The following is a 13378-nucleotide window of genomic DNA, read 5'->3' on the forward strand; positions in this document are numbered from 1 at the left end:
TGTCAAATACCCAACTGCTTTTCTTCTTTTTACTGTTGATTTTCATGTTCAAATTTTACAAATTACTGTCTTCAAATATAATCTAGTAACTGGTCTCATAAAATTCAAGAAGATGCAAAAAATCTCATATTGCCAACTATATGTACTTTTTATAAATAGAATATATTTAACAGAATAGAAACCTGAAATAAAAATAGATCTAGAGACTAGAAAACAGATGGTAACAAAAGATACCAGTAATTATCCCTGGGTGCTATTAAGAGGGAAGTACAAAACAGCCAATTTTTTATTCTTCTAAGATTTCTGAAAGCTGCAATGCAGGGGTAAAATAGACTCATTGCTTCTGCTTAAGTTACAGGGTACTTTTAAAAAGAGGGGGATGGGTGGAGCTGCTTTTAAGTATTCTTGCTCACAATTTCTAGATGTGAAATCGGATTCTTGAATCCTGTGCCAAAACATTACCATGAGAAATCGGAACCCAAAGTCATTTGAAGGCTTCACATTATCTAGGAATGCTATATTTCTAAGTTGGGGTTAAGTTGATTTAAAAAGTCACCATATTTACTTATTCAAGAAATATTTATAAAATACAAGAAAGCTTTCAAAAGAAAGAAGAATCTGCAAATTAATTCCTAGGGGTAAGGAATCTCAGTAAATAACAAGAGGGCAGGAATAGCTTGTCATAAACTATTAAATATTCCTCTGATCTCTGAATACAAGGGTGACAACACATGGAAACATGCTAAAATCTTCAAGAACACCCAAAAGAGAAATCTGTTAATAACAAACTGGAACCAGCACTAATGGGCTCGACCCCATTTATTACCTTATATACAACTAGAATATGTTTTGCATATTTGTATCTAAGATTCACTTCTGCAGGACAGAGAACCCAACCCCTTATTTTTTTCTCCTTTGAGTCCACACAATAGTTATATTCTCTCTAACTATGTGTTAAGGATTTCATACATATGGATAGATCCTATTCCCCAAACTGAATGGTAAGCATTTAAAGGGCAGGGGGTACCTTTGTGTATTTTTATTTCCCTTCATTACTTTACCTTGTGTTGAGAAATGCTGAGTGTATGATAAAATTATATTGTTTGCTAAGAAGAACCATGGCAAGGAAAACCTAGCCACACTTCCTCCACCAAGTGGAAAACTGCTTGGGGCATTCTAAAGTAGCAAAACAGTGTATGTATATTATACACCAGTTAAAGCAGTTCTTTAAGCACGGGGTATGTGCCCCTGCCCCCATGGCTCCCTCGTGGAGAATACTTCCTAGCTTGTCCTTGATCAGTGGTAAGCAGGCACCAGGTGCCTACATAGTTTATCTTGGTTCTATGAGAGAAAACAGAACATCTGCTTGCTAATAATAGTCACCTGTTCAGAGAGAAAACGTGGGTCAGAATCTGTTCAGGCCCACAGCCCGGAAGGCTCTCAGCTCGGAAAGCTGTTGGACACCGATAGCCCCACTTTGCTGTTCTATCTGGGTATCTGCTTCTTAATGCCTTCAATGCCGCCTGGGTGGGGGTCTCTATCGCCTAGCTGGTCTCAGTAACCTTACACAGAGCCAGCCACAAAGCAGGGACTGAACTGAGGGGATGAGTGGAAGGATGGGAAGGCAGAAAGAAAGAGTCATAAGAGAAGCAAGCTTTGATTCCAAGGATTTGCTTCACGGTGTCCTTTTCCTTCTTTCCAGTTTTCATCATGGCCTCAATATTCAACCAATCATCCTATTGTCTTTGTGTTATCTCTGATTTTCCCTTTACACCCACCCAGGTCTTTCTTCACAAGTTATTTCTCATGATTCCCTACTTTACTTAGTTTCCTTAGCAGCTTACCTAGAATAAGCAGTTATTACCTCTTTGCTAAGCTAATTCAGTAGCTCCTAACTGGTCCTTTTGTGTTAATTCCTTCCCAAAAGTTTATCTCCTGAAGCTCTAATGATGCTCTTTCTTCTTCAGAAGGCTTTGCTGACTTTGAGAAAGCACAAAACACACATTATGTATTTCAGCTTATATGCACTACCACCTCCTCTTTTCCATGCCTTCCCCTTTCCTCTTCCCATCTTCACTGGTCAAAATGTCATCTCTCCTTTAAGACCCAAACCAAATGCCTTCCCTCCAGGAAAGCTTTATATGTCCTCCCATAGTCCAAGCTCATTTCTGCCTCTTCTTTGCTCTCGTAGAAATGCCTGTGTACCTCTCAAGCAGCCCTCACCAGATCTTTTACCTTCAAAATCTCTGTGGATATTGCAAGCTCCTTTTTAAAAATGCACCACATCTTGCTAAACTTTGTACTTAATGCCCTTTTCACAGTAGTTGCTAAGTGAACATTTATTTAATTATACCCATTTGCACTTGGAACCTTAGAACACATACTCAGCATCAACAAATCTCAATAATTTCAGGGAATCACACCATAAGAATTGATTCTAGGAGACCATTGATTTTATCCTTCTAGCTGAACGCACATAAATATCTCAGTCAATTAAGAGTCAATCACTAATAGTCTTCTAGATAATAATTCAAAATGTTTTAACATTAAAAAAATTTACTTTATATACATATTTTCCAGCCACTGAACGAAAACAATTTCAGAATCACATAATTGTTTCCTACAAACAGCAAGCTTACATTTTAATTCCTCTTTTTCTTTATTCATACTGAGTTTTGCTTGTCTAGACAGTTCCTCCCATGATTCTTTCATATTTTGATGTGTATTAGAACGTCCACCCTTCTATTGTCCTTGAGATGATTTTCTTGCTGTTGCTTCTGTTTTGGCCTAGGAGTAATTCTTTACTGTTCCTCTTACTTTCTAACATGGTCCAGCAAATTCTTTAAATTCTTTGTAGCTGCCTCTTGTCTACTGCTTTCCCCATAACCTTTGCCGACAGCTTTCTAAGGACTTTGCTTGTAATGCATTCAGAGGCCAGGTGTGCCTGCAACTCCTCCTCCCCTCTTTTAGGGATATGGGGTCTTTCGAGGTAACTCTTTGCAATGTTTAACAATACTACCAAAAGATGATTTCTGATATCCAACCTTACTTTCTCACACTGCAGTTTAAGTACATTTTCCCCTCCTTTCTTATCTTGGAGAATGGGAAACACAGTGATTTTTCTCTGTATAACTAGAGTGGGGAAACCTATTAGGTAAGTCCTAAGAAACTCTTTTGGAGCTATTTTTTCTCTTAGACAATACTGCCTTTCATATGATTTATCCATTAGAATAACAGAGTACATCAAATTTTGCCTCTGCCTATAATATCCTATTTCTTTCATCTTGTCTGCAAAGTTAAATTTTCTAAGCTGATGGTTCCTGTCTTAAAAGTTTAGGAAGGACTGAAAGATTCAACTTTAAGTTCGGTTACTTGGGGTTGCTAATTTAACCTCCCACACAACATGGTAGTGTGGTCAACTCACTTAAAGATGTGGCAATCCCCAGCCGGGCGTGGTGGCTCACGCCTGTAATCCCAGCACTTTGGGAGGCCGAGGTGGGTGGATCACAAGGTCAACAGATCGAGACCATCCTGGTCAATACGGTGAAACTCCGTCTCTACTAAAAATACAAAAAAAAAAAAATTAGCTGGGCACAGTGGGGTGTGCCTGTCATCCCAGCTACACAGGAGGCTGAGGCAGGAGAATTGCCTGAACCCAGGAGGCGGAGGTTGCCGTGAGCCGAGATCGCGCCATTGCACTCCAGCCTGGGTAACAAGAGCGAAACTCTGTCTCAAAAAAAAGAAAAGAAACTAAAGATGTGGCAATCCCCTTCAGTAGGGAAATCCAGAAACACTTATTAGCTTAGAGGACTTACATGTATTAACAGCACCTGTGAAGCGTCCAATTAATGCTGTGGTCTCATAATATAAACCAAACAAAAAAGAATTCACTGACCTTAGTCTATAGATTCTGTGCATAAAACCCTGGATACCATATAGGCCTCATGAAACATGTATATAAGATGAACAGAAGGTCAGAGAAGTCCATGAGAAACATAATGGAAGATCTATAACCAGGCCTAGATGCGTCATTGCATTATCTGACCTGTGACTTGAACATGGCATGGCTACAAAACGTTCCTTTTAGACCAGTGGACTATTCAGCTAACTCTCTTCCCTCAGTTTGGGGGACAATACAAAGTTATTTAGGTCTGGCATTTTTCTTAATAGATTATTTAGAATAGAGTGAGAAGAAACTTTGATGGTAACTCTCAGGAATTACAAAAGCAGAAAAATAAAAGTCCTAATGGGGAGCTTAAGACCTGCTGATAACACCTGAGCTCCATTAAAATGAAGTAGTATACATGTTCTATTCACTTGCTGCGCCTTGATCCTAGTAGTCCTCTGAGAATGAGCTCCTATAATCATCAATTCACCTTCTCAATAAAGAACACCATCAGTTTGATAGACCTAAGCTCCTGAAAAATACTTGCTTTATCTTCTGCAAGTAAGCAAAGGAATGACTCCACAGCTTAACGTTGCTCTCAAACATCAAACTGCCCACTCACCTCATTTGAATGTCTATCCAAGTGCTAAACCCTAATAGTCACACCACCTCACATAATCCACCTAATTGGCACTTGCGAAGGTAGCAACTGAACACTTATTTGGATGGCTAATTTCCCTTCACTTTTCAAATCACTCAGATACGTAAAAAACTTGAATATACTTTTATGTTTTTGAAACCAACCCAGACACACTGTTTGGCATTTCATAGAAACGTTATGGCCAGGCACAATGGCTCATGCCCATAATCCCAGCACTTTGGGAGGCAAAGGCGGGTGGATCACCTAAGGTCAGGAGTTCAACATTGGCCAACATGGCGAAAACCCATTGGTACTAGAAAAAAAAAATTATCTGGATGTGATAGCAGGCACTTGTAATCCCAGCTACTCTGGAAGCTGAGACAGGGAGAATAGCTTGAACCCAGGAGAAGGAGGTTGCAATGAGTCCAGGTTGTCTCACTGCACTCCAGCCTGAGTGACACAGTGAGACTCCATCTCAAAAAAAAAAAAAAAAACCAGTTAAAAATAAAAGATATCATAATTTATCCAAAGGTGATAAGACAAAGGATATCTCAATGAAGTAATTATTTTCTACTTCCTTACCATATAGCAATTTATGAGGTATGTCTGGAGGAAACTATACATACACACATAGGATTTATTTTTTCCATTTTATGTACTGCTATTATATGTTAATAAGAAAAATATTAACCACTTGAAACAATCTAACACATGGCTGGTGTTGTTTTACATTGGTATATGTTCCCAGGACAATTTGAATACAGATGCAGATACACACACACATACACAACCCTAAAAATTTGACTCTGTAATTCCACTTCCAGTAATTCATCCTCAAGAAATTATAAAACTTCCTCTCAAAAACTGAGATGTAAAAATGTTCATATTTTATAATAGTAAAAAAATAGAAACAGCTTAAAATGCAAATGATAGGGATGCATTAATAAATTATAGTACAACTCTAAGATAAAACACTTTGCAACCCTTAAAGAGTATATTTTCAAATAATATCTGACATGGAAAAATACTCGATTAAAAGTTATGTAAAAGCAATAAATAATGTAAAAGGGTAAATATTGCAATTTAAAAATAAAGAAAAAACGTGTTTTCTACTAATAAAAATTCTAGGTGGATATTCACTCAACCAAATAGTAACAATTAGAATCACTAAAAAGTAGGTTTATAAGTGATTTACATTTCCTTATTTATACTCTACCTACATTCCAACTGGTCAATAGTAAACATGCTTTATTTCATTAATTTTAATAAACTATTATTTCTTCTCCCTAACCCTTGACACTGAGATTCCTATACCTGTTTACATGCAGACGTTGGAAGACTCTGCGTGAAGTATGCCCAGAAAACTGCTCTCCATTAGTGCTGGTTGTCCTGTTATAAACGACTTCTATGCTCAAAGCCATGATGGTTTGCATAACAAGTTAATGGTGACCCTATCTAAATGATTTTGTAGGATTATAGACATAAAAGTTTGAAGAGAGGTAAGACAAAAAATTCTCAAATCTATAGTCTTCTTCAATCCAAAGATGTACTAAAGCTCTATTTCAATTACAGAGGAGGGATTCAAAGAAAGGTCTTATCTCAATTTAGATATATTTTGCCATTTCAGGACAGATTAGAGATAGCTTTTTATCCACCTTGAATTGTCCTTAACCCTAATACAAGAGCTAGATATGGCCAAGACTTATGATATAAATATGAATATTGAATTATTGACACTTATGCAAAACTTGCATTTTTATACACTGGAAGAATCAGGGATATCAAAAACAGTTTTCCAATAATTTTAAGCAAAATTACTTATTTTACTGTTTGTCACATAAAGACTTTTGCAGAAACCCAACATATAAAAGTTAGTAAAACTGAGCTGCTTAATTTTGCCCCTCAAATTGTCCTTACCCCCAACCTACACAACCAACCAAGTACCGCGTGGCACCCTTAGCAAACTCAGAGCTTCAAAATACATGATAGAGAAACACTTTATGGAGGAGGTCAACTTTGCTAGTTTCCTAGCTTATTTCTAAAGCATACTGTTCCTCGTAAAACTTCCAACGTTAAAATATTGCTATTACTGCTTCAACACCTTTCTAACTAGACCCTATTACCCATTTCCCCTCAAACTCTGGCTGAGAGAAGCAACATGAAAGAATATTATTGAAGAATAGAGTGTACTTCCAATAATTTAGGTTCTCTAAACTATACTTTGGATCAAGTCAGAGCACACGAAGTCCACATACACAGATGACATTAGCCTACGTTTTCCCTTTGCTGAACTGACACTTCATAACCCTTATTCTTCTTCCCCAAAGTTTCATTATAAAAGAGCATTTGCTTCAAAATATTTATTAAAGGACTTACTATTAAATCAGTGCTTATCATTTATGAACCTATGTGAGTAATCTCCATTACAAATCAGTACTGGGAAAAATTCCTCCTGAGGAACTGATTTACTTTCTTCTCTTAGATAATAATAGTAATGCAACTGATCATATCTTCCTTGTCATCTGGATTAAAACATTCCTCAGAACTAAAACTGAAGTTCAATGGTAATAACTAAGTCAAACCTTAGGATGATATACTTGGGTTCTGCTTCTCCATAATCTCAATTTCCTATTTATATTTACAATTTATTTTTTCATTATAGGTATTCTCAATGCAAATGCCTTGAATGTTCTAACAGAACAAACACTGTTCATGATCTATTAAAGAGCACTATAATTATGAGTCCAACTCTGTAAATCTAGCTAATAGTATTATGATGAAGGTAATATTGTTCCATCATGTCCACAATTACATTATTAGGTCTTGGTGGGCAGCTTTTGGAAATATCAAGCTCCCATGAAGATAACCAAAAAATGGTTCTACCATAATTATGCACATTATCTCAGTTACGTGAAATTAGTAGTCTAGGATTGGAAACCTCCAACTGAGGCTGTCTTACTAGCTTCCAACATTTTTAGATTCAATTCCTTCCTTTTTATTGTTCCACCCTTTCCAATCTATAGATTGTCCTTCTCTTTAACCATAAATCTAACCTAAAAACAATCATTTAGGCTTACTGTATGTCAGTTATGATTCTAAGCATCTTACATGCCAACACCTCACCAAATTCTCACAGCCAGTATTACTCACTTTTAAAGATGAGAATACTATGAGGTGAAGTTAAGTATCTTATTGAGGTCACACAGCAGAAAGTGGCAAAGTCACAATGTGAACCCAGGGAGTAGAGTTCCAGGGTTTATACTCTTCACTGCTATTGTATATTATTTCTCTTGATTAGGATATGGAAATAATAAGCCTGAATTCTACTCTAAGAGCTTAAGCAAAATATTAACTGAAAAGGTCCACTAGCAGGATTTACTATGTTTTGAAAAGATGAGACTGGCAAAAATTTTGAAAATAATTTTAATGGCTTCCAAAATAGGGCAGCATATCATTTTCTTGAACTGTGTTAAGTGTGAGGCTGCCTTAAGATAAGAACGAGGAGGACATTCTAAAGGTTCCTTCTTGCTCTGTCACTGTAAATGTTTCACTTTTGGATGAAAAGAGTTTTATGCAAATGATGGGCAATTCTTGAGTCTCTATATCTTTAATTTCAGTCCTAGGTAATTGTTGCAAATAAGCAAGTATGGTTACTATAGCAGATTATAAAACACTGTTACTATTTATATGCCATTTTTGTGCAGGGGGCTACAGTAACAATCAAAACAATAAAATGAAGAAGGAACATTCTCATGAGATAAAATTCTTTTGAACATATTTTCTACAACTGGGGAAAATACACCAGCACCCAAAGGAATAGGGGAAACTTTACACTACATTTAAGCACAAGCACATTTTCTACTTCTTAATATAAAAAAGTAAAGGACAGCATTAAAATGTGCATACAAATAAACAGGCCATGTATTTACTTCTACTAATTAACATCTCTTGAGGTCTCTAGGGTCTCCTAACATCTCTGGGACCTCTCTCAAAGGACGTTCTCTCTGGCAGGAGAAACAGCGATTCAAAAACTTGAAAGTCCAGAGGGAAAAATGTCAGAGAAGAAAAGACACCCTAAAAACAAACATGTTAATTAAAAATCGAAGAAAACATCAGCATCTTCCACCCCTACTCACTATTTCTGAGAGGACAGGGGAAATCGTCTTTCTGCTTAAGACTTTTAAATAGCCAAATAAGTATGAATCCTCCAGAAAGAGTCAACATTTGCTCCATACGGTCATTACCTTCAAGAAAGACAATTCATAAAATGAAAAACAAAGAGCAGGAATAGGTATTTCCAATTGCTCAGATTAAAATATATGTGATTCAATGAATGTCATCTCCAAAAGAGAGTCTGAAAATTATATTTTTTTTACAGTAATCTCAATCAAAAAGGAATAACCTATGGGTGGTGAGAGGCATCCATGAAGGAATGGCCACCTACATTTTAATATTCTCTAGTTATTTTCTCATTATTTGTCAGATTTGCCATTTCTGGCCTATGAAAAAACAGACCTGACTAAAAAAATGTAGATGTATCTGAGTTTAAACGTGAGCTCTGTTATGCCAGTCATTACTTGTGTGAACTTGGGAACTGCGACCTTCTCTTAGGTCTCAGACTCTTGAAAAGATAAGATTTGTTGTGAGAATAAAAGGAGAAAATGCATGGAAAGCACTTACGAGAAGATTTGATGTATAATGTGCTGAATAAATGATGGCTATAATCATAAACACTTTTAGGGCATTTGTATATGAAAAGTATATCTAACAACAATAATGTTTTAAAGGTTTTTATATTGATCTTTGAGAAATTCTTCTTTTCCGAAAGATAACTTTTTAAACTCTAAGGTCCCTTAGCTTATACACCCAGGTTTATGGCTAACGAAATCCTAAGTCAAACTTCCTTAAAAAAATCTAATGGCAATCACTTTCACAATTTTCAATTTATCCTGAAATACATTCTGATTGTTCTTGTGATGGTTAATATTGTGTCAATTGATTGGATTGAAGGATGCAAATTATGGTTCCAGGGTGTGTCTGTGAGTTTGCCAAAGGATATTAACATCTGAGGCAGTGGTCTGGGAAGGCAGACCCACCCTCAATCTGGGTGGGCACCATCTAATCAGCCTGCCAATGCAGCCAGAAGAAAAGCAGGCAGAACATGGAAAGACTCAACTAGCTTAGTCTTTCAGCCTACATCTTTCTCCCATGGTGCTGGATGCTTCCTGCCTTGGAACATCGGACTCCAAGTTCTTCAGCTTTGCGATTTGGACTGGCTTCCTTTCTCCTCAGCTTGCAGACAGCCTATCGTGGACCTCAACTTGTGATCCTATGAGTCAATATTCCTTAATAAATTCCCCTTTAGGTATACATCTATCCTATTAGTTTTGTCCCTTTAGAGAACCTTGACTAATACAGCCCTCAATAGGGACTTCCTCTTACCCTGTTGATATATATATATTTTAAAAAGTCTCATCTGTGACCCTGTGACTTCCTACAGCCCTCAGTTTTGTTCTGTGATGCTCTGTTATTCCCCTAAGAGGTGACCTAAGGACAGAGGGCTCCCTGTGATTCCCAGCCACTCATTGGGATGTTTGGCTCCATCCTTAACAAAGATTTTGCCTCAGGCACAGTGATTCATCCTGAAGCCAAAATGTGCATGGGAGTCACTATGCAAAGATTAAAATCTATATGTGAAAGAGAATTGATGGTAGAACTGAGTGCTTATGCAAAGAATGTTTGTCACTTGGTAATCACATAATCTTCAAAAAAACTCTTCTAAGGTAAATGCATTTTTTATGCTGTGGTTCTTATAAGGATCTAACATAAATAAGCAAGAAGTTCTGGCACTGTGTAAAGTAGAACAAAAACAAAGTCCTCAAGTAAATCAACTTTGCTATAATATGAGCTTGAACTAGGCAGGTAACTGAGGAAAAAAAAAAAAACAAAAAAATAAAAAACCACACACAATTTTTCAAGAGAAGAAACTAGTGCAAATAAGCTATACCTAGTTAAATTTACCAAATAATGAAAAAGTCGATAAGTAATTAGTGCCAAGCAAAAATTCCAATGAACAGCCATAATCTATGAGGCAGAAGCTTGTATTATCCACTTATTTTACGCCATGTTTTTGTCTGCTCTGAGAGCTATAAGTAGATGAAGCCAGGATATCTTTTACAAATATCAAGCAGGATTTCAAAATTCTCAGATTCCCAGACTCCTTCCCAAAACATTATATCAAATTCATAGGCATCAATATAATTTACAAGTTATTATATTGACTGCCCAAGGTGTAGTCAAGGCTAAAATCTATTCTTCAAATTCACATGAAAGATGTGATAATACAAATGGTGTATTTCTACTTATATCTAGAACATAATAATGTTAACACCCATTTCACTGCACTGTTCTGTGTCTTGTGAAATATACAATTTTAATATACTCCTTTCGAAGACCTTTTATGAATTTCAAGTTGAATATAAAGTTAGGATCTCTTTGATTCCTTCTAGCTGGCATGCCCACGTGAAGTCTAATTTATAGACATACAAAGGTGATCCTGAGAAAGTCTTGGATTTTAAGGAAAATAGAATTTAGTATTTGAAGGTGATATTTAGAAATAAAAAGACAGATTGAGTTTGGGCCAATTATGACTCTCATGAAAAAGTAACACTACCAGTGCTCCTGGCTTAATAAAGGCAACAGAAAACTGGAAGTGAGGCTTGGGATAGTCTCAAAAAATGTATGTATGTACTTTTTAATTTTTGTGGGTTAAATAGTAGGTGTATATTTATGGGGTACAGGAGATGCTTTGATACAGGCATCATGTAATACACAATAACCACATCATGGAAAATGAGGTATCATAATCCAAATATAGAGTTTCCTTATAGATTATGTCTATGGTGTTTTTCTGATTGCTCTTTTTGTTGCAGAAATTGAATTATAGTTAATGGAATATTTAAGAAAGCCATAGATTAATGATATATCATTTTGAAGATCACACCATGTATACAGACTCAAAATGAAGAAAATGTAAGGCATCCTCTATGCTGTGAAAACCAAATTAGAAGTCTATTTTCACTCCATGAATGTTTCTGCCTCAAGAAATATGGCTGGAACCTACTTTCCTGAACAGAGCTAGGAGAAAAGAAAATCAATTTTACTCAGGAAGAAAGGCTGATATGCTTTTGTGACCCTTTAATACCAGCAGTTTAATAAATACTTGTGATTCAATGCCCAATGAAAATATTATTGAAGGAAAAACAAGCCTCAATCTTTTCTTAGCAAATGAGAAATATTTTGAAATGTAAATACCAGTTCAATTAATTCCAATGTAAAATGGATACCTGTTGCTATTTCAAATATGCTCTTATAAAGGAAATACTGAGTACATTTATTTTAAAAGAATTCTAAATTTGTTTTCAATTATATACTAATTTTCAGTTCTTCTAGCCTATTCTTTTATCAAATTCACAAAAATTATTGTGGCCATTTTATATATTTTATTATCCCCCATTTAAAATACACTATGAAAAACCAACCCATAATTTCTCATAGCTTACTTTTTATTTGAAGACAACTTTTTCTTATTTCTTAGTTACTTAAAATAGGTATATTTAGTGTCAGTTATTTTATTTCCTTCAGTGATATATAGATAACTCCTTTATCCACTAATATAATTATTTATATATACTTTATAGTAATTTGACTAGCTCCATTATAAAACTTTGATAGCTACAAGATTCATATTTATGAACTGATAGTTTAAAGGTATTCAGAAGAATCCACTAATATAATTATTAATATATATTTTCTAGTAATTTGGCCCTATTCTATAACTTTGATAGCTACAAGATTCATATTTATAAAGTTATAGTTAAAAGCTATTCAGAAGAATAGTATTGAAATAACACTGAAAAAATCATAGATTAAAGTCAAAGACACTGACACTTGCATTTAAATCATTCATGCAGTGTTGTAAATGTAATATTTTGTGCATGTATAACAACCAAATTGTTGCAACACACAGGTCAGCATGCGCACATAACAGAGCCCTTTCCCCTAAAATGACATGCTTTTTTCTTATCATAACCTTAGCTATTCAAACCTATTTATATTTAGAGAAAAATCAAGAATATGTGTTTTTATAATGCAATAATAAATAGTCTAACTGAGTTCAGTAGTTTTAAACTTTTTATGTCAACATGAACTTGTACCAAGGTATCATTGTCAGGCCAATTATCCTCTAGGCTTCCTTGTAATGACGAGTTTACACTGTCAAGTGTGGAATATTTATAATCTCAAGTGTGGAGCTTAAGTGGAAAAGTCCTCCTTGGTAAATATAATGGATTAATTATATTGTCCTGTGTGGAACCTATGAAACCAGGGAAGTCCAAGTTTTGCATCCCCTTGGTATTTGGGATGAAAACTAATACTTCTGTCATTGGTAGTAGTTATACTTTGATTTAAGAATATCTTAAGTGGCATATACAATAAGGAGATTAAAAATTAAAAAGCTATTTAAATTTCTTACTTTATTATTTTTTCTCATTGCATGATGTTTCCACTCTAAATATACTGTAAACATGGCATAAGGAGATAGTGGTTTACCAGGAAATCACCCAATTGGCCACTGACTGAACTGAAAAAAATAATCTCTATATACTCTTACGCTGGGTTCCAGGTCAGAAATCTGTACTGATTTTTTGTCCAGTGTCTAAACTGCTTACCAAGTCAAAGAAGTTTTGAGTTAGGCTAAGTTAAATTGTAGCAATAATAGGCATTTTTCCAAAATAATTTACTAGTAAGCACATATGTTATTTACTATTGAGAATAAATAACGCAAAAGTCCA

This window comes from Callithrix jacchus, chromosome 1 (assembly GCF_049354715.1).
Source record: "Callithrix jacchus isolate 240 chromosome 1, calJac240_pri, whole genome shotgun sequence".
NCBI classification, from domain to species: Eukaryota; Metazoa; Chordata; class Mammalia; order Primates; family Cebidae; genus Callithrix; species Callithrix jacchus.